At 37.5% G+C, this 26,898-nt stretch overlaps 2 long non-coding RNA genes across 2 annotated transcripts in view; both read left to right on the top strand.

Annotated features, from left to right (window-relative positions):
- Positions 1–568, top strand: part of LOC114477921 (uncharacterized) — a 1,017-nt gene extending 449 nt beyond the window's left edge. Inside the window, exon 3 of the long non-coding RNA XR_003675784.1 lies at positions 123–568. This is a non-coding gene — a long non-coding RNA (uncharacterized LOC114477921). The remainder of the gene's footprint in view (positions 1–122) is intronic.
- LOC114477925 (uncharacterized) overlaps positions 1–3,272 on the top strand; it is a 54,939-nt gene extending 51,667 nt beyond the window's left edge. The window contains exons 3-4 of the long non-coding RNA XR_003675790.1: positions 1,210–1,286; positions 3,128–3,272. This is a non-coding gene — a long non-coding RNA (uncharacterized LOC114477925). The remainder of the gene's footprint in view (positions 1–1,209; positions 1,287–3,127) is intronic.
- Positions 3,273–26,898: the final 23,626 nt, after the last annotated feature.

Raw genomic sequence — 26,898 nt, 5'->3', positions numbered from 1 at the left:
ACTGTTTTTTAATCTCTTGTTTATTTTGTAGTGTATACATTTAATTGAATACATTATTATTTTGTGTACACATGGATCTGGACATAGCCCTATTGTTTATTGGTCCTGTTATGATATTACAGGCCAGGTTCTCTCTGTCTTGGAGACGAATTGATGGTGAGCTGAACTAAGGCTGGGAGCCTACCTTCGAAGCAGCATGCACTGAACAGCCATCCTGCTGGTCTGGTAGGAAGTTTGTCCACAGCCTGTCCCCACACACTTCTCAATCGACCGACGCTTCATGCTCACATACACATTCCCCTTTCCCCATCAATAACCTATGGACTTGCCACTATGAACTCTTCTAAAACCCTCGTGGGTTGTTGCGTTGGACGTTGAAGGAACCAAATCAAATGGATTATTCTTTTATGTTCTTGGTGTGTGTGTGATATTTGCTGTGTGTTCTGTGATCATCCTGCTCGATACGAATCATACAGTACACGTGACTATTGGTTACCGGTTGAACTGCAGTTTGTAAATAGTGTTGGGTCTTTTCTATTTTTTTCACATTACTGTTCTGTAAATACTTTATGTAAACTATTAATTAATATATGGTACCTGCACCAAAGTTAACCTCTTGTTTCCGTGTTGTCACTGACCACCAGCTCCTGTAATTGGATTTAGTCTTCTGTGATCAACTAGCCTATGCATTTTTCAGCCTCAAAGTATTAGTATTAGCCCAACCTTAATACTAGCAGCGAGTTTTCAAAACCCGCTACAATAATAATTAAAGGAGGTTCTAAACGTCCATCTTTTTGCTGAGAAGTCTCACCACAGTTATCAGGCTCCGCCCCCAAAACTACCTTCAAAGTGCATTTATACTTTGTTGAAATTTAGAAAATATTGCTTTTATTTTGCAGAAATCAGTAATGGAAGCCCAGCTACTGATTATGCTCCCTCCTGTCTCCACTCAGGTGTGCTGCATTTCCTGATTAGATAATGTCCTAATGTACATTTTTTTAATATTCTTGTGTATTTTTCTCTCATTTTGAGTGTTTTGGAGTCTTGAACCACCAGTTGACCATGTCTAGTATTAGATGAGGTTAGCTACTGAAGAACTAGCTTGCTAGCTATTTATATACATTAAAAACCTCTGAATAGTTTTTACTTTTGCAGTAGATTAACTAAGACAGTAATTCACAAAAAGTGACTTTTTTCTCTTGTTCCCAGGAGGTTAAAGACCAATGACATGTTTAAAAGACGTCCTGTGCTGTGGTGCAACCTGCAGAGAGCATGACGTTAAAAAGGTCAGCAGACCACAGGCTGAGGAGCCGTGATTTATTCTGTGTGTGGAGATGCACAGCTGGACTGTGTTAGTGGTTTATGTGCAGAACATAAAACACGGCTGGTAGTTTCAACTCTGCCTGTAAACCTAAAGCCACCCAAACACTGATATATCTATATCTATAGATATATAGCTCCATACCAGTAGGTGGCAGTAATGATCATATCACCACTAATCTGAACCTGGCAACAAAATACTGCTTAGAGTCAGTTTTACAGTTTAATAAGTCATTTATCTGTCTATGACTAACATGTGGCCCATTCATCTCATCTTAATATAAAAATGACTCCAAAAACACAAGAAATACACCAATTATTTTCCAAAAAAAAGCATTAATATGACAATAAAAATACACAGATTGACAGAGAAAAAACACAAAAAGTCAATTCAACAAACAAACCAAAACAGAGCAAACACAAAATGATAGAAAATTTTACAAAATGAAAACAAAATCACACAAAACACCACATTCTACAAAATGTTAACAAAAATACACAAAATGACTTAAAAATCACTACAAAAGTGCTAAAGGACAACACAAACCAAATACAGTGTAAAAGTACAATAAAAATACACAAACTACTAGAAAACCTGTATTATGAAGCTAGATAAGTGTTAGCTCTGTCACAGAGCAGCTGTCCTATGAAGCAGGATATAAACACGTTCAATAACCTCAGTCTGACTACGTCTGTGCTCCAGCTTCATAGTACACGCCCAAAAATATTATTCATAACAACAATAATACTAATAATTCCTTTATTAATGCTTAGATTCAGGGTTGGGGCCAATTACCCATGTTCAATTACAGTTCAATTACAATTATAATTGACCTTAAACCTGCTCAGATTGGTCATTATTCTAATGCTGATCATGTGACCCTCAGATCAGATTTAATCACATGTTGGTGGCTCCGCCCCCTGTGTGTAGAAGTTGCTCATTTGTCTAAAGTCATAGTTTTATATGAAAAGTTATGATTTAGTGTGAAAGTCGTGTGTGTTTGTGTTGTTCATGTGTTTAATGAGAAAACGCTGACAGACGTTAAAGTGGGTCAGAACCTGAACGACTACAAAAGACACACACACACACACACACACACACACAGAAAGAATCTGTTGTCATTGTTCCACTCCAACAGAAACTGTTTCTGTATTTTTTATCCTTTTGTGTGTATTTCTCTATTATTATTATTATTATTATTATTATTATTATTATTATTATTATTTTATTATACATTTTGTATCATTTTCTGCATTTCATCATAATTCAGGGCCGTTTTGTATTTGTGTTGACATGTTTAGTATTTTATTTTTAAATTTTGTTTTGTATGTTTTGTATGTTTCACAGTGATTGTGTGTTATTTTTATTAATAATTACAGCTGTATGTGGCTCATAGGCCACTAGTTGCACACATCAATAATAATCATTTCAGATTGTTGATAACAAGTATTTGGTCATTTTGTAATAATTTACTGTTGTTTTGTTTACTTTGGTTTCACAGTAACTTGTGTTTGTTTTTCTGTCATTTTGTGTATTCATTAATTAGAGCTGCACGTGTTTATAAACATCTATAATAATAATACAATGTTTTTATATTTCATTTCATGTTGTTGATCAATATTAAAAACAACAAAGACTTTTTCCTTTAGTTTCACTGATAAATGTTATTAATGTGATATAAGGAGACATTGTTGTCACATGTTATTGATGAAAATCTAAATGAAACAAAGTCATGATTGATCCACTATTATTATTATTATTATTATTATTATTATTATTCTTCTTCTTCTATTTTCCCGTCAGCAGATGGACCCCCCCCCCCCCCCCCCCCCCCCATTGTCTCACTGGACTCTACACAGATAATCTTGGAGGATTTCTACGCACGCCAACCTCGTGAACTTGACCTCTGGACGAATTCATCAAAGGAAAAGCCCCTCCTTTAGGCCCCGCCCCCTCCCCCAACCTCTTTTGTTTTCATTCTAATCACTGGTCTGATCATATGAAGCTTTTCCTCACTAATTAATTGACTTTATTGTGCTGCATTATAAGAATATTTACAGTTTTAAAGCTTCTAAAGGGTCAAAAATGCTGTAATTGGTCCTTTTTTCAAATATTCAACAACATTTGTTCATTAATATGAAACAATGTGTGAATTTACACCATTTGTCTCCACAGATGGATGTTAGTGTGATTCTTTAATTACTCAGTATTATTGACCACTGACCCGTTCAATCAGAAAGGGAACAAAAGAGGAGATTATGAAATGAATTCATTAATAAATGATAGAATAGGTCACATTAACGCTGATGTTTTATAAAAACACTACAGAGAAAAATACATTTCATAAACATTCTTTTCATTAAAACACAATTTAGTTTGAGTCTAAATGTTGTCATCAGGACTATTTCTGTAATAGTTTAGTTTAGTTTTAGTTTAGTTTACAACATTTAGTTTATAAAACTATTTCAATCATCTATACATCATAATAATGGAATAAATGAGTGATAACACATATTTTATATTTTTTGGCTCAGATTTGGATTTATTTACTTTTTCTACCACATTTTAGGTGAACTATAGATTTATGTTTCACAAAGTGAAAATATAGAAATACAGATGTTTAAGATTTTGTTGTTTTAGAAAAAGAACAATAATTGAAAAAAATTCTAAAAATCTATTTAAATTTTTCCTAAATTTCAGGTGACCTCATTTAAACTCTGAAACACTGATTTAGTTTTTTATCATTTCATCTGTTACAGATATAGTTTATACTAATATATTATATTTCATAACCCTGTGGAACCCCACGACCACTTTTTAATACAAACAGTTTTAATACAAACAAAAATAAAGAAAACAAACACATTATTCTAATGTTGATCATGTGACCCTCAGATCAGATACAATCACAGTTTTGTGATAAAGCTGATCCATCCCTGACTTATTAATGATCACAATTACTATCTTATCATGAATGCTAATTTGCTATGCTAACGTGCTAGCTTGTGGAGCAGCGCTGGGGTCAGAGGTCAGTCGTTCCCGTGGCCCTCAGACGAGGTCAAATTCCTGTTCCTGATTGAAGAAGAAGAAGAAGAAGAAGAAGAAGAAGAAGAAGGGAAGTGGATGGACGTTAATCCTGCTTCATGGACACGTTGTTGATGCAGGAAGAAAAACGAGCTTTTTAGAGGAACACAGACATGGTTCTCGTCCTTTCCTTCATCACATGACCCTCTGCTAATTACACGTCCTGCACTAAGAGCTTAGAAGTGATCCATGTCCTGGCTTTAGGAGGTGCTGCTGACGTTCTCCAACAGGAAGAATGTTCTTTCAACCTCTTCATTTTCACTGTTTCTGGACTTATTGTTTAGTGTTTATAGTGTAAATAATAACTGTTTTCTCTTTATTTGGCCTTTTTTAGACTCAGTTTTATGATGTTTTTTTTCATCTTATTTGGTGAGTTTGGGGTTTTTATTTCTGTTGTTTTTGTGTATTTTTTCCTTCATCTTCTGTATTTCTGGGTTATTTTGTTGTTGTTTTGATTATGTGGAGTCATATTGGACAGCTCACTTACTAAGAGAACTGATTGGTCAGGAGGCGGGACTTCATCAGTCGCTCAGATCCTAGCCAGAACAAAACCTGGTCTCGACCAGGCTAGTCATTCAGCCTAAGTTACCATGGTGATTTAGCTTTGTAGTCCAGTACACGCTGATTAAATCCTGGAAGTTAGCGTGATAAGAGCTAATCTAGCTTTGTGACGTAAGCCCAGATGTATTATTTCTTTCATTTTGTGCTTGTTGTTGTTTTTTGTGTATTCTGACGTTATTTTGTGTAATATTGTTGTCATTTTGGTGTATGTATTTTCCTGTAATGTTGTGTGGAGTCTTTTTTGTGTATATTTTGAGTAGTAGTAGAAGCCTCACATTTCACTCTGAGAGCCACTTGTGGCTCCTGTCCTGTGGTCATCAGCTTCCTGCAGGTCTAAATCTTTATCAGTTAGCTCATCACTCTGTCACGCTTTTTACTCAAAGCCACATTTGGAGTTTTAGCGTCGACATTTTGACAGACTGCTGTGTCGTACGGGGTCGTGGGTAAAATAAGCACACGGCCAGGTTTCTGAAGCTGTAAAAATCTGTCCATAAAACTCCAACGAGAGCACGTAAAACCTCCCACAGTGTAAACACTTGGATTGTGAAGAGTTTGATCTGCAGCAGCTCTTAACCTGGGTCAATACAGTGATTTATCTTCACCAAAGAGCTCCATCTAACATGTTCAAAGCTTTATTTATCCTCCATCTTCTTCGTTTTGACTCAAAGAGTCTTTTTACATAATTACATCATATCCAACTCATTGACAGACACGGTCTAAAGTACACAATGACAGAATATTATAAAACTTCTAACACTGACCCTTAGAGGAACCATGCACACCTAAAAACATCATAATGTAATAACATATGTTATTTCATAAATAATACACATACCAGTAATATTGATCACCCTGAAACATTATGAAATAAAACTCACTACAACTTTAACAGTTTAAAAAAATACAAAATCATTAACTCATTGACTGCCAAAGACGTGAATACTGTTTTTCTGCTGGGGTTGCTAGGAGACAGTGTGATGAATATCCAACTGTACCATGATGTAGTGACCGACTGGTGACCTGTAGGTGGCAGCAGAGCACCTTTGGATGAGAGATCACCCATGATGAGCACAGGAAGAGGAAGAGGAGGAGTTTAAAGACAGAAAATGGCGCCACAGAGTTGATGTCAAAGTTCACAGCAGCTAGAACATGTGTAGAATCAAGTAGAACATGTGTAGAATCAAGTAGAACATGTGTAGAACTAAGTAGAACGTGTGTAGAATTAAGTAGAACATGTGTAGAACCAAGTAGAACATGTGTAGAATCAAGTAGAACATGTGTAGAACTAAGTAGACTAGTCAGAGTGTCGCCATGGTGAGAAAACGATCAAAAAACGGGTCAAGCGGTGACACTCTGCATGTCCGGGAAGAGGAGGAAGTTACGGGAGGAGACGTACGGAGACACCGCATGGACTGTGGAGGGACACGTCAACAGCGCCGCCATCTTGGACAGGTGTTGGTGGAGGCAGCGGTGCATAGACATTACGACAGAAAGAGGTATTTCTCAATCTCTAAGTAGAATTATTAGTTGAATTTTCAAACTGTTGATTTTTTTTTAAAACGTCACACATGTAGCTATGATACAAGGTGTTTGTATATATTTAAAATGTTGGTTTTACCACTCAACACGTAATCTATACACCCACATCCTTAAATATTTCAATTATTTGGCTACAATAATTAATGATAATGATATAATAGTAATGGTTATAATAATAACAAAATAATATAATAAGAATCCAGTAACAATAATATTAATAATAAATAATATTTATTAATAATAATAAGGTAATATAATAATACAACGAGAATACCAGTAACTATAATTTAAAATATTTATAAGATCAGCAATAACAATGATACAGTAGTAGTACAATTATACGAAAATAATACTTATTGTCAAATGCAACATATAGCATTAAACAATGTTGTCAATAACCGTTTTCTGTGTTTCTTTTGTTCTATTTATATTTATCTATCATGTCTGATGTTTGTTACAAACAAACACTGTGAAAATTGTTTGAGAATTGAGTGATTTATGATACTTTAATAATGTAAACACATCATTCCTCTGTAGCTGTATTGTATGTAGTTTTAATGTTGAGGTGTCACTAAAGTTAACAAACAGAAAAAGTCACTAATAGATTTTTTCAGAAAAAGGTTTATTTTTTCTCAGCTTTTTGTCACAAACTGGTGATTTATGTGAAACTTTCCTGTATTCAACGAAACAAGCTAGAAACACAAATATACAGTCTAATCTTTAATATTTCATCTGAAACATCTGGCACTGAGGGGTTGACAGTGAATGAGTTCATGTACCCCTATAACAACTTGTGTACCCCTGGGGGGGTCCTTACCCCACTTTGGAAACCTAAGCTGTAGATATAGCTTGGAACAAAGAGTGTGTTTTTGTTGTCGTTTTGTATGATTTTCTCATATTTTTCCAGTAATTTTGGGCGTGTTTTAGGTCATGTGATGTTTGTTGAGACACGTGTTAGTAAAACTCTAAATGATGACGTCTTTTTCTGTAACTTTGTGTCTTTGGTGGCGTATCAGACCTGCTTTATTATATATACAGTATTATGAGTAGTTGAAGCATATTTCAGGTATTCTGAGCTGAAATTGAAAGCCATCCATCACACGGGGATCTGAGCTGTTTCTGCCATATGTAGAGGAGCCTTGGACGCTGCTTTGTTGTGCTTTGATGATGGCGGAGGAAAAGGTTTGCTTTTCTTTTGAAGGCAGAGCGTTGTGGGATCAAACCCCAGACATATGGTCTGAACTCTGTCTGAACCCGTGTGGACGCATCATTACAGACATATGACTGTATCTGATCTGAGGGTCACATGATCAACATTCATGTCAGCATTAGAATAATGACCAATCAGAGCATTAGCATTAACACATAAAACAACAAAGGGTTTAAGTGTGTTTTTGTGTATTTTAAAAAAATATCAGGTTGTTTTTATTTTAACTTTTGTGCATATTTTTTTTTTTTCCTGTATTTTTGCTGTTATGTGTATTTCTCAGTTATTTTATGTATTCTTGTTGTGGTAATGTGTTCCTAGATATCTGACTCCTCCCACATTTTGTCTGGCACACATTTGATTGGATCCAGCACCTCATTTTTCAGCATCTCATTTGCTTTTAGGTGTATTAAATATTATATTTGGACAGTCTTTTATTGAGTTGAAATGAATGGAAATGTAATTGCAAACATTAAACTGGATAAATAATAAATGAGTGAGAAACAGAAAGCAGTTATGACCTTATGTTATAGTGTTAATGACTGTGTGTGTGTGTGTTCTGATAGTGTACCTTTGTGGCTAAATGAGGTGTGATTAACGCTGTCCTTGGTGCTGAAACATGTCAGATGTGACAGCTGTCACTCAGAGAGAGACTCTTCTTTAATGCTGAGTCATCATTCTTTTATTAAACATTCAGGTTCATTGGTTGTGTGTGTGTGTGTCCTGGAACGCTGGTTTTCCGTCTCCTTTTGTTTTCATGTGCACCGTTAATGGATTTACGCTAATCAGCTAATGAATCATTTAATCCAGCAACAGATTACCGGTGGTCCCTTGCTCGCCTGCAGACGTTGTTGTGTGGGCGAGCTGATGATGACGGGGTCGTGGCTCCTGCCCCCAGCGCCGCCATGTGAAACCGTGGCGGTAATGGCGGTGTAGCGCAGACAGCTGGCACGTCTGATCCCCACAGATTGGTTTTAGTGGCATTAGCAGCTTAACCTGTCACAGACACCACTGAGGCCTCACCCGTGGACGTGGGTTAACCACACCTCCCTGAGGGCGAGCCACGGGAATAAGGGGCGTGGGTGGAGGTCAGAGGTCGATCAGTGGATGTAGATCACATTGATGCGTGGGCCTTCATCTCCACATCCTGGAGTTTTCCTACATCATCACTTTTGCTTTCACATTCTGTAACGTGCTCGGCCATGTTTGTTGTGTTTCTCACTCTAATCTGAGACTAAACATTAAAGCTGCTCATTTAGAACGTTTCCCTTTACACCGCCGATGGGCAACTATTATCACAGTCACGTGATCAACTGTCATGTCAGCGTTTAAAACAGTGAACAATCTGAGCATTAAAGCTGCAGTGTGTACATTTATTTTTGAGGACACTAGCTCTCAAAATCAAGCTTTAGCACGGAAGCCTAAAGAACACTTTGTCCAAAGACTGGAGATAATTTTCATCATAAGTTATGTGATGATCACACCCTACTGGTGTGAGAAACACTCATATTATACATACTGTATGCTTCATACATGTTCTACTGACATTTTATTATTATTAATCATAAACAATAATCATTAATAATCACACTTTTTAATGTTTTGTGTAACAGGACATGAAGCAGTAGAGCAGACTTTAGATGATGATAAAATAAATAAAATAGACTGTGAAAAGTCAGATTTTAATTCATTTTTAATAAATATTCAAAATGCAATATTTAACAAGTGATTTGATTTTGGTGATTTTTGCTACATTTTGTGTTTAATGCGATGGTTTTGTTGATTCAGTGTGTTTTACTCTCTACTATAAACAGTCTAACAAAGAAACGTACCCAGAGTTTAAGAAAAGAGGGAAAGTTATTGATCACTGCAGTCAGTGAAATCACAAATAAAACACAAACCTGACTTTAACAAGATCAGAGTCACTAAAGTCATTCATGAAAAATCTAAAGAAAGGAGTTGAACTCACAACCTTCAACATTCAAGACTTAAACCAGACACTGACACATAAAATAACTCCAAACAGAAAAAAAACACACAAAACATTGATAAAGATACAGAAACAAACAATATTACACACAACTAAAAAAATAAGACACAAGCATAGATTTAACATAAAAATCAAACATTTAATATATTAAAATTGTAATACACAATAACAGAAACACACAAAAACCACATAATTTTCTTTAATTTAAAACTCAAACACACAGATTAGTCATAATTGTAAACGCTTAGATTAATATTGATAATGTGACCCTCAGATCAGATCAAAATGACTTTTCTCTGCTTTTAGAACCAGTGTTTGATGGTTAATAAATAAATCATAAACGTTTGGGTTTAAAGTGATCACATGACCGTGTCGTTGGCTGTTCATCTGCGTTTTAAAAACAAACAACAACAACACGACCTGAGAAATTGTAATATTTGTGACTCTAGTTTCGTCCTCCGCCCGCGTTCAAAAAAGAAGCCGAGAAAGAAAGTGAAGGTGGTGAAAAGGTGAGTATCTGGTGTCTGAAAACCTTCCACAGGGCTCGTCTTTGTGCAGCGCTTTACAAAAGCCTTAGATAGAGTTTATAGCATCCAGGACAGATCTAGTTACCATAGATCTGCACTGCTGGGGCAGAGTTCTACATTGTTTGAGGAGGAACAGCGTTTGCTACAGTTGAACTGTGGTGCATAGATATGTCTATGGAAGTGTTCGCTAGGCCACGCCTCCACATCATTTAAAATAAATAAACATGCACATTTACACAGATGAGTCCAAAGACTTTGTTGGAAATAAAATCAAACTTATTAATCAATAATTATGTATTTATTTATAAATGAATTAATTCCATCATTCAAAATTCTATTATTGATCATTATTTAATTTTCTGAGATGAATTGGTTTGAAAACAGTTTTTTGAAATGGAATATCAAGTGAAAATATATTAAAATACATATATATTGTAGAAATATGTGATAAATTCATTAAAATACTTTGATTAAAATTTTGGGTTAAAATAAAAGTGAGTGAAAATATACCAAACATTTGTTCTAAACCAGAAAATATCAAGAACGATGTTTGTCCTGCCAAATGAAATAAAAAGAGCACTTCCTGTAAATCTAGATATCAACAACATTTTAATCTAACATTTATGAGTGTGTAAGATTTCACCCTAAACACAAATATAACGTTATAAAGTTACAGACATTTTACAACATTTTTACTCATAAAAGATGCTTCACTGTCCTTGGTGCTGAAACATGACAGATGTGACAGCTGTCAATCAGAGAGGGAGACTGTGCTTCTTTAACGCTGAGTCATCATTATTTTCTGAAACATTTAGGTTCATTGGTTGTTTGTGTTTACGTGATATTATTGGATCATTTATTTAACAAAAGGATCTTTAGATTCTGTGACCTGATGATTAATAAACCAATCCTCAGTGATTATTTATGGTCTGTGACATCAGCGTACGCTATGATAAAATCATGTTTAATAATCTGAGTGGATTAATGGAGCAGCAGCAAAATGAAAACACACACAATTATCATAAAAACTGTATAAAAGGATTTTCCTTTAAGTCCAGTTTCACACCTCAGATGTGATAAAGTTCTTATTTTATAGTAAAAATACACAAAACAACTCATTCCTTAAATCTTTTAAACGTGTGTGATTGATATGTAATGTGGACAGACGCTAATGCTAATGCTAATCAGGACATTGTCGTTGCTTCCAGGGGGAATACATTCCTGGATAGACTGATTGATTAATGATTAAGATTTTAATGGCTTCATGTTGCAGCTGTTAATCTGATCAGCTGTAATTAATCCTGTAACGTGTTATTATTTCATGTAAATAAACATCCAGGAAGGAGACGAAGCTCTGCTATTGGTTGTTGATCAAATATCATGTTTATTAAACACAATATCTCAGCTTAGCGTTACACACAGGTACATTATCAAAGGAAACACATTCAACACTAGTCATTTACAATATGTTTTTATAATCCATTTATTGTTTCATTCACTTCTGTAATGTATTCTATTATTCACAGTGTCCAAATATCATGTGGTGTGAAATAAAACATCTTTAAAATTACTCTAAATATATTTTAGTTTAATTATCGTCCTGTATAACTATATTATATTTTCATTTCCATCATAATCTTCATGCAAACATTGCCTGATGATGCAAATGTTATTAAATATCATGAGGTAAAATCCTAGAGCCAGATAATAGATGTTGGACACCGCTAATAATACAGTGTGCTAATAGATAAGCTAAAGGGTAAAAAATAAACAAAAATGGGCTCAAATTGTATCTGGCGACCCCCTCCTAGTGTCTCTCGACCCCAAGGTTGAGAACCCCTGGTCAACAGAGAAGCCCAACATGTATTTACAACAAACAAATTCAATATTTGAGAGCATAAATAAAATGAAAACAAAGAACACAAATTACAAGGACAAACAATAGTAGAGATCAATCAAATGAACCCTTTTATTTTGAAATAATTGTTCAGCAGAAGAAAGAAAGATATTGTCTACTGTCCAATCTATAGTGAACCCAAAGGTGATGACTTATTCTAATGTCTAGGTTTACGCTTTCGTCTGCGCTTTCCTTTCTTTGGTTCCTCCTGGACTTCATCCTCCTTCTGGTCCTTCTGCTCTGAGGACAGATTGTCCAGCTGCTTCTTGTCCTCTTTGACAGATGACCTATCGTCCTGGTCCGTACTCTGACCCAGATCCTTGGAGAGTTCTTGGTTCTGGTCCGTACTCTGACCCAGATCCTTGGAGAGTTCTTGGTCCTGGTCCGTACTCTGACCCAGATCCTTGGAGAGTTCTTGGTTCTGGTCCGTACTCTGACCCAGATCCTTGGAGAGTTCTTGGTCCTGGTCCATATTCTCTGAAGAGGGTTGGAAGCATTCAGAGACCAGGTACTGGAAATCTGGGTTCACAGTAACGAACTGTCCATCTGCTGTGGGCTGGTAGTGGTAGACCACACCAGTATTGGGGTCTGGGTAAACTGGGTAAATGGGCTCACCACAGTGGACCATCCCAGTATCGGGGTCTTTGTATGCTGGTACTAGCCGCTGAGGGAGCTGGGAGTAGTCCACCATACTGGTAGTGGGTCCTTGGTGAACTGGTATGAACTGCTGATCAGGTTCTCGTGAGACACACACATTGTTGTCAACCTGTTGTGTTGTCCACACCTGGTCACACGTGTCTGTGCTTTGGTCACACGTGGTCTTCTGCTCATTGGGCTCTATGTGGTTTGAGGAGGACAGACTAGATTGGTTCTTATAGAACTCCAGTTCTGCAGAGAGCAAGGCTGACTGGTTCTTGCTCTCCATGAGCTCAGAGGAGAGGGTTCTGCACTGGTCCTGAGAAAGCTGCAGTTCTTCAGAGAGCCCGCTGTACTTGTCCTGAGCCTCCTTTAATTTATCTTCATAGGTTTCCTTTATTTCCTGGATCTTCTTTCTTTCTTTAGCCTCTAGTTCTTTGTGTATTTCAGATCGTTTCTTGATCACATCCTTCAGATCATTTAATTCATTGATGAGATGCTGAAAGAAATCCTTTCGTTTGATTGAGGATGTGGGAGGAGCCTGTCCCACTTTCTGTGCAAAGGACTTCATATTGGTTAAAGCCCTGTTAGTCCTTAGTTTGGTTTGATCTTCTTATTTTGAAGTAAAAAGTCTAATGAAGCTTTAAAACTCTTTCACTGACTGCTGCTGCTGCTCAGAAAATGACTGAGACACACACAGAAGAACCTCCAGTGAAGAATGAAGATGCTGTCATATGTGGTTGCAAAAATAAACGCCCACAGATCAAAGGCGATGACATCATTCACGCTCTCCACCAATCAGCAGCACACACAGCCACACCTACTGAAAATGGAAGCTCCTTTGATCTCAGGTTCCAGAAATTAAAGCAGCTTCTGCTGTAGTCATGTGACTCACTCAAAAAATATTTATTTAATGTATTATATTAATTTATTTTAAGAAGATTGGTCTTTTAGTTAATATATATATATATATATATATATATATTAACCACTGTGGGCGGTCTCTTTCTCCTCCAAGCTCAGGTCCTCTACCAGAGGCCTGGGATCTTAAGGGTTCTTCAGTATCTTTGCTGTTCCTAGAGCTGCACTTTTCTATATATATATATATATACACAGTGCAGCAGATAATGTCATCATGGAGGTGGTGATCGGGTGGGGGGGGGGGGGTTCAGTGGGTGACTTGGGGTGTGTTCATGTGGATGGTGGCAGAGGGAAAGAAGCTGTTTTTGTGTCTGGAGGTTCTGGTCCTGATGGACCTAAACCTCCTTCCAGAAGGGAGAGATTGAAACAGTTTATGACCGGGGTGGGAGGGGTCGACCACAATCTTTCCTGCACGCCTCAGAATCCTGGAGGGGTTCAGGTCCTGGAGGGAGGGCAGATTGCAGCCGATGACCTTCTCTGCAGAGTGGATGATACGCTGCAGTCTGGCCTTGTCCTTGGCCGTAGCTGCAGCGTACCAGATGGTGATGGAGGAGCAGAGGATGGACTGGATGATGGAGCTGTAGAAGTTCATTGAGCTGGCTTCTTAGGACATGCCTTACTCGTTGGAAGTATTTGGCCGTAGCTGCTTTCCTTGTCACCTCTTCGAGGTTGCCATTTGCTTGTGGGATTCCGAGGTACTTGTAACTGTCCTCAATGTCTGCTATTGTTCCTTCTGGAAGTGAGACCCCTTCTGTGTGGACTACCTTCCCTCTCTTAGTCACCATCCAACCACACTTCTGTAGTCCGAATGACATCCCAATGTCTGCGCTGTAGATCTGGGTGGTATAGATCAGTGAGTCTATGTCTTGCTCATTCTTAGTGTACAGCTTGATGTCATCCATGTAGAGGAGGTGACTGATGGTGGCTTCGTTCCTGAGTCGGTATCCATAGCCAGTCTTGTTGATTATTTGGCTGAGGGGGTTCAGACCTATGCAGAACAGTAGTGGGGACAGGACGTCTCCTTACCATTGGCCTCAAGGGTGGTTTTCCACGACCTCATCGAGTTTGCAATGAAGGTTCTTAGAGTCCTGTTGATGTTGTATAACTCCAAGCATTCAATGATCCAAGTATGTGACATTGAGTCGTAGACTTTCTTGTAATTAATCCAGGCAGAGCTCAGGTTAGTGTTTCTGGTTCTTCAGGCTCTAGTGACTGTTCTGTCAACCAGGAGCTGGTGTTTGGCACCTCTGGTATTTTTACCGATTCCCTTCTGAGCTGTGCTCGTGTATTGATCCATGTGCCCACTTATCTTAGCCGCGATGATGCCAGACATGAGCTTCCACGTTGTGGAGAGGCAGGTTATTGGCCGATAGTTGGATGGGACTGAACCCTTTGAGGGATCCTTCAGGATCAGGATTTTGTTCCCTTTGGTTAGTTATTCATGGTGATTCCCATCTCTCAACATCTGGTTGATTTGTGCTGCCAAGCGCTCATGGAGTGCTGTGAGTTTCTTTAGCCAGTAGGCGTGTATCATATCAGGGCCTGGTGCTGTCAGTGCTTCATAAATGAGACTCTTTCTGAGACGGTGACTGGATGTTGTTCAGGGAGTTTCATAATAAATGCTGTTATTTTAAAAAATACAAGTACAAATATAGGCATTTTTGTCTTTTACCTTTTTTTTCTAGTTTTTGTTTATATGTTTGTTTTAGTTAATTATGATATCAAACAGTATAAATATTATGTCAGATGTTTTACAAGAATTGACATTTCCATTTCTCTGACCACCCGTTTATGAAGGAAAAAAAAGTGTGTAAATAAGTGATAATTGCACTAAACATGCATGTGAGACTATAATCAGTATCAGATTATGTTCTGTGACGTGTATTTGTGTAAAAAGTGTTTCCATGACACTTTATTGTGACACATTTTAATATCCTCATGAAAGTGTAAAAACCTTTTAGCAATATTTTGTGCTTTTCCAATAGTAATGGAAACACAGCTGGTGTCCTGGGTGCATTCCATGTTTTCTCTCTAGTTCATTTCATGTGACCCCCCTTAATACTGAGGCTCTTAAAGCTGCAGTATGTAGAATTGAGAGACCTGTATAAAAACAATCACACTCCCCTCCCCCTCTTCCTCTTTCTTTCTTCTGTAACTGTTGTGTCTAACACTGTGATAGACTTCTCCTGATGGTGAATGAGCATCGACTTTAGTCAGGCAGTCAATTGCAACACCCCAAAACTGCTGATGGAGAACTCTCTTTGTTAAAAGATCTCTAAAAAAAGTACCTCCTCCATGAACGAGTTACTTTTCAATCACATACTTTTAAAAACAGTATTGGGTCCCGAAAGAGATGAGTGTGGAGCAGTGTTGAGCTGATACCGCCAATGGAAACGCGCCATGAAGCTCTTATACTAAGCCAAGAGAAGGAGCAGAGGTCCTGTTTTCTATCAGAAGTCTTTGGATTACTGTATTCTCAAAGGTGAATAGGGTTTTTTGACCAAATGACGCAAAAACCTTTTACATACTGCAGCTTTAACTTGATTATGTTAATAGGAAGTAGGTGAATTTTGCGTTTGTTTCCCAGTGGCTTGACCTTCCTTGAATGTATCTTTTTGTTTTGCCGTTGGTTACAATCTACTAAAATGTGAGGATTGTTGGATGTAGAAATGTAAGGAAGGATCCACTACTGTATCTGCTGACACTGACATTGCTCTGACTTTGTGTGAGCTTTAAATGTGTGTCTCCTTGGGACAAATAAATACCCCTTCGTGCGGAGCCCAACAAAAGCCTCTCATGGAGATTTAGATTTTCAATCCCGCGCCACTGTTCTGGTGCTCCGACAGGTCAACAAGCATCCAACAATCTGTTGGTTAGTTTTCCCTCAGACGGATGAGCAGGGACGGAAGGAAACAAGGTGTTTAATGTAGGCGGAGCGCTGCAGGAATACGATCCTAATCACACGTTGGAAAAGCCTGGAAGTAGAAAAGTGGGCGGCTTAGAGACCTGGTGTTTGTTGTGGTAATTATTGCAGCCTTCAGCTAATCCATAATGCTCCTAACAGTGGACATTCTTAGATCTTTAACCAACGCACTTCTCCGCCTGCCCTGCACCCAGGCTGTGGGTTAGATTCCCAACAGCTTTTACCATTAGAGGCCACAAATATAATATAATATATATAAATATATATAAATCATAATAATGACCATTCTCAGCATTAATACACCAGTTTGTGTGTTTTTGTTCTTTAGTTTTTGTATAAAGTAACATCTTGGTGCATAACTGCCTGAACTTTACAAAACTAGACTCAATTATGTTGCATTCATTCCTCACTGACTTTACCAAGTGTAATCATAAATAAATCATAAATAAATAGATTGTGTTTGACTTCTTTATTGTCTGTCATTTTGACTGACAGGTTCATTAAAATCCTGTCACCATTTATTTTGACCTGTTTTAATAAAGTTCTATAGTCTGAATAAACTCTAAATTATAAACTCCACTTCAGCCAAAGTTTAGAAATCAGGGATTTTTTCTGATGTGTCAGCACTTCCTTCAGAAGGAGGAAACCCTGCAGTTTACTAAATAAAGCCTGTCACATCTCATGTTTCATCTTTAATCAAACATCTTCATTTTTACTCCTGCACAGCGTTCAGAAATCCAAGCACCAGCGTTATTATGGGCGGGGCTCCTGGAGCAGTTAAAACACGCCCACTGAGTCAACTGGTGGCCCTCAGTCTAAATGTATTCAGCCCACAAAGTAAACACATTTAAAATGATATTACACAAAACAACAGCAGGAATACACTAAAATACACTAAGTTACAACATGACAAAAAACACAGAAACACTCACTACTTCAAACTTTTACAAAAAGACAAGAAAATACATAAACAAAACTCCAAATAACACAAAAATAACAACAAAATGACTAAAAAAATACACAAAAAGACAAGAAAAACACCAAAAAATAATAAAAAGATCTATTATTATGTTAGTTATATCTGTTATTATGTTCGTTATATCTATTAATATGTTAGTTATATCTATTAATATGTTAGTTATATCTATTATTATGTTAGTTATATTTATTAATATGTTAGTTATATTTATTAATATGTTAGTTATATCTATTATTATGTTAGTTATATTTATTATTATGTTAGTTATATTTATTATTATGTTAGTTATATTTATTATTATGTTAGTTATATTTATTATTATGTTAGTTATATTTATTAATATGTTAGTTATATCTATTATTATGTTAGTTATATCTATTATTATGTTAGTTATATCTATTAATATGTTAGTTATATTTATTAATATGTTAGTTATATCTATTATTATGTTATATCTATTAATATGTTAGTTATATCTATTATTATGTTAGTTATATCTATTATTATGTTAGTTATATCTATTATTATGTTATATCTATTAATATGTTAGTTATTGGGTTAGGGTCTTTTTTGGGGGATGAGGTCCACAATCCATAATCTGAAGTTCAGTAGAACTTAAAAGTTTGTCATAATGAACAAACATTGTGTATTTAAGGTCTGTGTTGTTTGTTTGTTTGTGTTTCCTCTAAAACGCACAGACATATGAATTGATATGAAATGAGATTACTGCACTCCCTAAGAACCCCGTTTCCCTCCTTTTTGTGGGCGGACTAAGAGCCCCCCCCCATCCCCACCTGGAGAGAACAATATCCTCAGATCATCTTAGTGTGCGTCACCCAGGCTTTGCTTGAACAGATGGTTCCCCAAATCCCCTGGTTTCCTCCCAGCTTGAACATGTGTTAATGTGGTCATGCCCTAAAAACACACCCCAGCAGAGATGTGACCCTCACATTTCATTTCTAGGTTTTGTCTGTAATCTACCTTCCATCTGCTCTGTATCTCTATTAAACTATGCTTCATACGGTTAATGGAGTTAACTATTGTTATTAGTTTCATATTTATACATAGAAGTAGAATGTGAGCTAAACACTAACGTTAGATTAGCTACTAATGATTAGAACAATAAAACAATAACATGTCTCTGTGACTTATATACAGTATATTTCTGTGTATGCATTATTGCACATGCTTCATAGTTCATAATGCTAAACATGTAATAACTACAACTTCTTATCCCCAGACATCTGAAGTTACATTCAAGTCATTCATCATACATTTATCTTGTAGAGTATATAGTTTTTAGGGTGACCCTAAAGAGGACCCTTAGGCCAACCCTTAGGCCAACCCTTAGGCCAACCCTTAGGCCAACCCTTAGGCCAACCCTTAGGCCAACCCTTAGGCCAACCCTTAGGCCTCCCTACTTTAGTTTAGCTTGTCTATGTTATTTCTGTCCACCCTCATTTATGATGCAGGCCCTCAATTCTTTGGGTTCACATCTAGAGGGGATCGTAACATAAATTGGGGGCTTGTCCGGAATCACTTTTGGGGGCCCCCTCATCATTGGGGTCAGCTTCCCCAAAGGTGACATTTGGTTCTACTATTTGTTAGGTTGACTGGCTTTGTGTCGGTGGCCGTGTTGTTCCTTCTTGTGCTTCCGTGAAACGCGATGATCTTTGAATTGTCATTACAGTAGTTTGTTTAATTTTTCAGTTTTCCAAACTGTGGCACAACTTTTGTGTAGTGTTGTGTTGTGTAGTGTAGTGTTGTGGTGATGGGACACATGGTATATGTTGTTACTTTGTCCAGTTTGTACCAGTATTAATGTAACTTTTGTTGCCCCTTATTGTTTTTGGGTTGTGGCCCAGCTCTAGACACGTTACTTTAATACTTTGTCAGTAATTTGAACCAACATTTCAGTTAAATAAATATTCCCTGTGTTTTTTGCTCCCATACCATGACATAAATTGGGGGGGGGGCTTGTCCGGGATGAGACATTCCAACCCATAAGTTGTGCCAAATCAATATAATTAACAAAACCAGTCTTTATAAAGACTAGAGATGATTGGTCCAGCCACAGCAGAGGAGAACCAATCAGCAGCTCCTGATCAGGTGACTTCAATCCCTCGTTAGTCACTGACAGACAGAGAGAGAAAACAGAATAAAACCTTTATTAGACATAATAATCATAATAATAATAATTAGTGCCACATTAGACATGAAACAACCTGTAATAAAAGATGAGATTTCATTAGAGTTACCAGGCTCCTCCCCCAAAACAACCTTCAATAGAAACACCTTCAAAGCTCAATTATACTTTGTCGACATTTAGAAATATCGCTTTTATTTTGCAAAAACGTGTAATGGAACCCCAGCATGTGTTGTATATGGCCAGCTGATGACATCATCAAACAGCACATAAAGGCTAACTTGTTTCCAACGTTTTCCAGTAAATAAACAGTGATTAGCTGCATGTCTAAGGGTAATGGAAATAACACTCAAATATCACTGAAATGTTTTTACGCTTCAATGGAAACGCGTTCAAAGCACGATTTTATTTTGTGAAAATCTGTAATGGAAACCCAGCTACTGATGACAAATTACAATGACTCTTTGATGTTTGAATCCTGATCCTGATCAAACTTTCCATGGTTAGTGACTTGGAACCAGCGTTGATTGCTGGCCTGTCTTTGCTCATCTCCTCAAAGATGATAAAACAATAACAGAGAAGAAGAAACCAATGCCAGATTTGGATTGTTCTTCTTCCTGAGTCATGCATAATCAAACATCTACTCTATTGTTTGGATCTATAGTATCACATGTTCACCCCCCCCCCCCCCCCCCCCCGACCCCCCCAACCACCTCTGCCAACACGGCCTCCAGTTATGATGAGTCTAACTCCTCTGGCTTGGAGGAATATCACTTCCCATAATTCACTTTTGCTCCCAGACCAGCTCACTGTGTTTGTTTGCTAGCATGTTCGCCTCATGTTAAGCTAACGGCTACGTAGCCTGCTGTAAAGGAGTGACCAAACCAACCAGACTGAGAGCACATAACGCTTCTGAATATCTCAACTGGTTCTTATTTTGGTTTTTGAAATGCAAACTTCATTAGTTTTACTTTGATGATGAAAGCCAGACGTGGGCAACTGGTAACAGTCTGGCTAATATTGTGTTAATACGTTCCTGAAATTAGAGATATTAAATGACAAAATGTTAAGATATGAAGTGGACAGGTTTTTCTCTGTGGTACTGCAGGAATTAGTCTGTCTCATCTACATAATGAACATGTATATTAACGTTCCTGATAATGTTTCCCAGTGGAAGCAGATATCATGTAAAGAGTTTGGGTCCTAAAACTGAACCTTGTGGAACTCCATGATTAATGATGAGGAGAGATTATTAACATGAACAAAGTGGGTTCTGTCAGATTTAAACCTTTGTGTTTTGTGTCATTTTGTGCGTATTTGTCGTCATATGTGGCTTTTTGCCTGATTTTTGTATATATTTATTTTGTTGTTTAGTGTGTGTTACTGTCGTCATTTGTGGTTTTGGCCTCATTTCCTGTTATTTTCCTCTCTTTTTGTGTATTTATGGAGTCATTTTTTGTGTATATTTGTTGTTTTTAACATTTATCTGTAATTTTGTATTTTTCCATAATTCTTTAGCCCTTGTAATGACATCAGATTATAGGGAAAGCTGATGAAATGGAAACAAAGTGGAAATGGGTTCAACTATGAAACAAATTGTTGACATGTAGTAAAGACACACACACACACACACACACACAGAGCATTGTGTGCTATTTGATGATTTGGTCTAACAAACGTATACGTCTTGAATCCGTAAATATCAGGCGAGTGTTTTCTGACGCTTTGTAACATTTTAAAGGTCATCAGCTTATTTTTGAAGACGAGCCGTCTTATCACACACCGCTGCCTGGGAACCACACACACACACACACACACACACATGTGCCTCTAATGAGCAGCCACCAAACACGGCAGGTTGTTGACGATAAGTCGGTGAAAGCCACCATTGTTCTCCACGGCCGATTTAAGAGGCAAAAGTTGCTATTGTGCGTTTTCCGTTCGGCTTCATGCATATTTAGAGAAAAGCTTTAACACAAAACAAAGAGCACATCATTATTTGCTCATCATCGCCGGCTTAATGAACTAATTGTGCTGCGTGGTGATAAGCCCCTCCCACCTTCTTCAGCCAATGATTTCATTATGAGGGCAGAGGAGCCACCCACACTGTAACACTGCGTCACTCAAATAACTCTAATAACAAAACTAGTGACCTATTTTTACGTGTCACTATGTACATTATTCATTTCATTCTTCCTAAATAAGCATTGTGTGTATGGACCGTCCATTGTAAAGCTAAAATAAAATAAACAGCAACGTTCAGCAACAAACACTTATTGTGTTACTTTTGACCAGATTTACAGCAGTATTTGTGAAAATATAACGTCAATGTGAAATTAAAGTGTTAAATCTAAATGCTAAATGTTCATTCTAAACATGTTAAAGGGGAGGTATGATGAATAAATGATATACATCCCTTTAGCCTCATTCAGAGGGACAACGTGGAAAAAGTTGTTTCCTTTTTTTAAAACACAATATGTTCTGTGATATGTGAACTAATAAACATTTACACTGGAAATGATTGAATAGAAGTGATCTGGTGTAAATATCCTGACACATGGATCCAACTGTTGATATTTTAGTCAAAGTATTTCAATTTGGTGTCTTTTGTCATAAAACCTAAGTGAGTAAAACTATGGAGAAAAAAGTTTGATCAAATTAATTTTTGTCAAAATGGATTGAAATCAGTATTTCAACAAGTCCACAACATCTGCTCTAGTTCAAATAACTGATGATTGGTTAAAGGAAGTGCACAATAAAAACATAATCTGGACTGAATTATTAGATGATATATTGTTGATTTGTTATGAGTTTGAAAATACTGAAGAAGTTTCCTCATCAATAAAACATGTCCTGTTTATTCTGAGACAAAGACGCTGTGTTGTGGCTTCAAGGCCACTTTACTTTCTATTTTACAATGATTTGCCTTTTATTTTGGAACATGCCACTATTGCACTATATGCAGACGACTCAACCATTTGTGTGTCTGAGGAGAGTTTTTATATCCTGCTTCATAGTACAGCTGCACTGTGAAGGAGAATGTTTGGTTAAGTGAAGTCGGAGAGATATCCTGGATATACTATATTTATATATATTCTTAGTACAGGCCATTAATGACTCCAGAAAACAAAAACAAACCTTCACAGAATGAGAAAAATGCACAAAACAACCTTTTGTTGTTTCCTGTGTTCATGCTGAGATTGGTCATTATTGTAAATGCTGAGGTAGATGTTGATAATCTCACCCTATTTTTGTGGCCCAGCTGTGAGAAACGTTGTCCGTCTCAGTCAAAGTTGGTTTTAATTTGAGCCGATTGGCCACGTGTGATCATTCTGTGGATATTTTGCTGGATATAATTGACATAAATAGCAGCAGTGTGTGTGTGTGTGTGTGTGTGTGTGTGTGTGTTAAAGATGTGCTGCGTCTGCTACAGGCCAACATGTTGCACTGAGGCCTCGTGTCTGCAGCGACTACAGTCTGTTTTCCTTTTGTGTTTCCTGCTGTGAATCAGCCAACAGGGCTTAAGATGTTAAAAAACGTTATATCTCGTACAGAAGCTGGCTTGTTCTCTTTGTTTTTTGTGTGAACATCCCAACGTCGTGCCTGTGAGCGGTGTGCCGGGAGTGCTGGGAGCGCTGGGAGAGCATGCGCCACTAATTAGATGCAGTTTATTGTCCGTACAGGGTCAGTGGAGTGAGATTTTGGGGGCTTTACTGCTGCTTGAGCGCCCTGATTCACTGCTGATGCTGATAGGAACACAGCAGGACGCCACTCACTCCAGTGTGTGTGTGTGTGTGTATACATTAAAAGGAAACGCACACACACACACACACACACACATATGTGCATGCAAACACACATGATTGTGCTCCCAGTCATGCAATGTCCCATCCCGAGGCATCACTGAATTGCAGTGTGAAGCACAGCGGGGGGGAGCATGACATCCCCGGTCCCCACAAAGCATGCGTGTGTGTTAATACTCCATGAATGGGCCACATGGAAGGGCCAGCCTGGGTTGGTTCCTCCACTTTTTGGCACCTACGTGTATCTGTGAGTCCAGTATGAAACCACTTTTATTCCAGTACATCATGTCTCCCAAAGCTAATCCCCAAAGGTGTGATTTAAGAAGTTGGAAGAATTATGAAACCCAACCAAACGACTGAAAACTGCATTAATTGTCAACAAAATATATAGAAAAGCAACAAATACAGACAAGAAGGTCCAAAAAATACACAAAATGACTGAAGATACACCTGAAACGGCTTAAAAATGACTCCAAAACTAAAGAAAATCCTATAAAATACACTTTGTAACAAACCAACAAAAATATACAAAACTGAAATGTTCTCAAATTGTCAATAAAAATACATAAAAGATTTACAAAACAAACAACATTCGGATGGATGGATAAAGTTGTCAACAATAATTTGGTGCACTGACATTTGATACGTATTAATTTACAGTTTACTTTGCTGAACATTTTGAATAAAATTCTACAATCTGCTATTAAAAATGTTGTTGCCATGCGTTTATTTTATCTGTTTTCTTGTGATATAAGATACTTTCTGCCATTTATACTTTTTATTGTTCCGTTTTCTCATGATAACGAGATCATTTTCTGCTATTTATACTTAAGCTTTTAGCAAAAGCACAAAAACACTGCAACTGTCAGTAATTCTGACCATTGTGACCAATTATACTTTTTCAATGTTGTTTTTTCAAAAATTATTTCATTATCACAAGAAAATTGATTTAAAAAAAAAAAAAACAAGTAAAAAAGGGAGAAAATTTTATCAAGAAAACAAAGCAAAAGAAAGAAAACTATGAATTAATGCTGGGCAAGTTAACGTGTTATTATCGCGTTAACGCAGTAATTAATTTACGCCAACAGTTATTTCATCACGTATTAATGCAGTTTATTTAATTGTATTTTATTTTGAAAGTTCTATGCTCATTGGGTTGGTTGTTGTTATGTCACATGATGAAGAGCCAGAACAGAAAAGAACTCACGGGACAGAAACGTGAAGAAAGGTACGGAGCTCTTACATTTTAAAAGAAACTAACGTTATTTGTAGCGACTGCAAATGTCCTCGTCACCGTACTTTAAGTCCTAAATGTAATACACGTTGTTGACGCGACCAAACAAACAGCGAACGGAGGCTTCATCAGTCCACATCGGTGTGGGCGAAGCATCGATAAAGTAGATAGATACTAACTGCAGGTGCTACGTGTCGTTGCAGATGTTGGTCTGAGGAACGTTTTTAAGATCGCAACGAATGTCGACAGGTGTGAGCCTCCCTCCAGGCGCACCATCACGAGAACAATCCTCGAGTTGTTTGAGAAGTAGTCGACTATAAAAACGTGCACCAACGGTTGCTCTCACCACTGGTGCAGAAGAGTTAGACAATAAAACGTTGGAGGAATGGTTCATTCTGTCATTGTCAATCTGTTTGATTCTACAAAGAAAGTCTCGTACAACATGGACTTCAAAGAAGCTCCACCACTTCCTGTCACTCTTTACACTTGCTACTGAAAATAGCCTCTTTATGCTGCTTTCTAATAAAAATAAAATGATTGCCATAAATCGTGAGTGAGATTTTTAATCGTTGCCCAGCACTACTATAAATGCATGTTTGCTTACCTATTAAATGTGGAAACCTACTTTAAAGGTTAAGTTGAGATGAAATGACTGTGTTTATGACTCTAAAGCACAGCCTGTGTTTGCTCACACTCACCATTACTCATTAAGTCATGCTTGTTTCAAACTTGTGGTTATGGTTTTCTCCTTGTAAAAAGACATTTTTAAGAGTCTCAAAGCCAATCAGTTCACATGAATGTTTTGGGAGCAAAAGAAGAAGACTTTGACTCTACTTTCTGCTGCCAGAAGGAGTGAAAAACAGAAATAGTTTGTATTCTTTATTGATGTCTTTTGGTAACTTCTCAAAGCTGTGCACTCACTTGTTCCACAGAAGGAATGTGTCTTGGTATTTTAGGCTCTGAAGAGTGTTTTTTTCATGCAGAATCCATTCAGTTTTGTCCTGCGTTTTGGTTTCTGTCTTAATCTCTGAGATCAAAAGCTTCAGGACTGTATCCTTGTTGTTCACCAAGCCCAGAAGATCCAGGACAATCCTTTGTCCCAGTTTCATTGTTCCTCTGCGTGCACGCTTATTTCATTTATTGTTCTCCCAATCGCTTATGGAAATTCTCATTTTCCAAGAACAAAGATGAGTGAAAGGGGAGCTCGGTGTCAGGACTTCTTATCTTTTTGTCCCAGTACTGAGGAATAGTGAAAGACCAACTGTCTTCACTGCATGGCTGCCAATTCTTTCTCCGTCCAATCGCTCAGTAACAGCCGTGTCCAGTGCTGGTCATTGTTTTGCAGGAGTAAACAGTTTACAATGAATTTTAACTGGCTCGTTTCCATCCTAAAGAGACCAAAAAATGGACAGGACTTCTCACACAAAAGCCACCACACAATCCCGTGGGCGTTAGCTATGCATGCTTTCCAGTTGCCGTGGTTAGGACGGTTCATCTCAGGGAGGCGGAGGGATACATGAAGCCAAAGGTGTGATAGACGACCACAGTACTTGGACTACACACCGCATTTTACACAACCTCTGTCACTATTATGAACAAAGAACAGGGCCTGAAAGATGCACACGAGCCTTTTTATGAAAAATAAACGCAGAGTGAGAATGTGGACACCAATATGTTCACTTTGACCAACATTGGTGACGTGGCTGCTGTCACTGACCTGCCTTTCCTTTATTAGTGATGCCACTTTATGTAAAAACTAAGCATATCATATACTTTTTCTGGCCTCTATTACTCAAACACCTCTTGTTGGTTATGAACTTCCTTAGAAAAGTTCATAACCCTAACATAGAGATCCAGATCTCTCAAATCAGCCAAGAACAGGAAATTCTATGAGAGAAACTGTTTTCGGCTGGCCAATATGGCGGCCATCTTGAAAAATGGCAGCCATGTTGGATTTTTCAGTGGCCAGTCGAGCATATTTGTTTGGTAAACATACGGAAATCACCATGACAAATTTGGTGCTTGTATCACAATTTGCAGGATTTTTCTACGATTAGAATTGCCTGGCCCTGAACAGTGACGCACAGACACTATAATGTTGGAGTCATTTTGTGCTATGTATTTTGATGT

This window comes from Gouania willdenowi, chromosome 2, assembly GCF_900634775.1.
Source record: "Gouania willdenowi chromosome 2, fGouWil2.1, whole genome shotgun sequence".
NCBI classification, from domain to species: domain Eukaryota; kingdom Metazoa; phylum Chordata; class Actinopteri; order Blenniiformes; family Gobiesocidae; genus Gouania; species Gouania willdenowi.
This window is presented reverse-complemented; position numbering and strand designations above follow the sequence as displayed.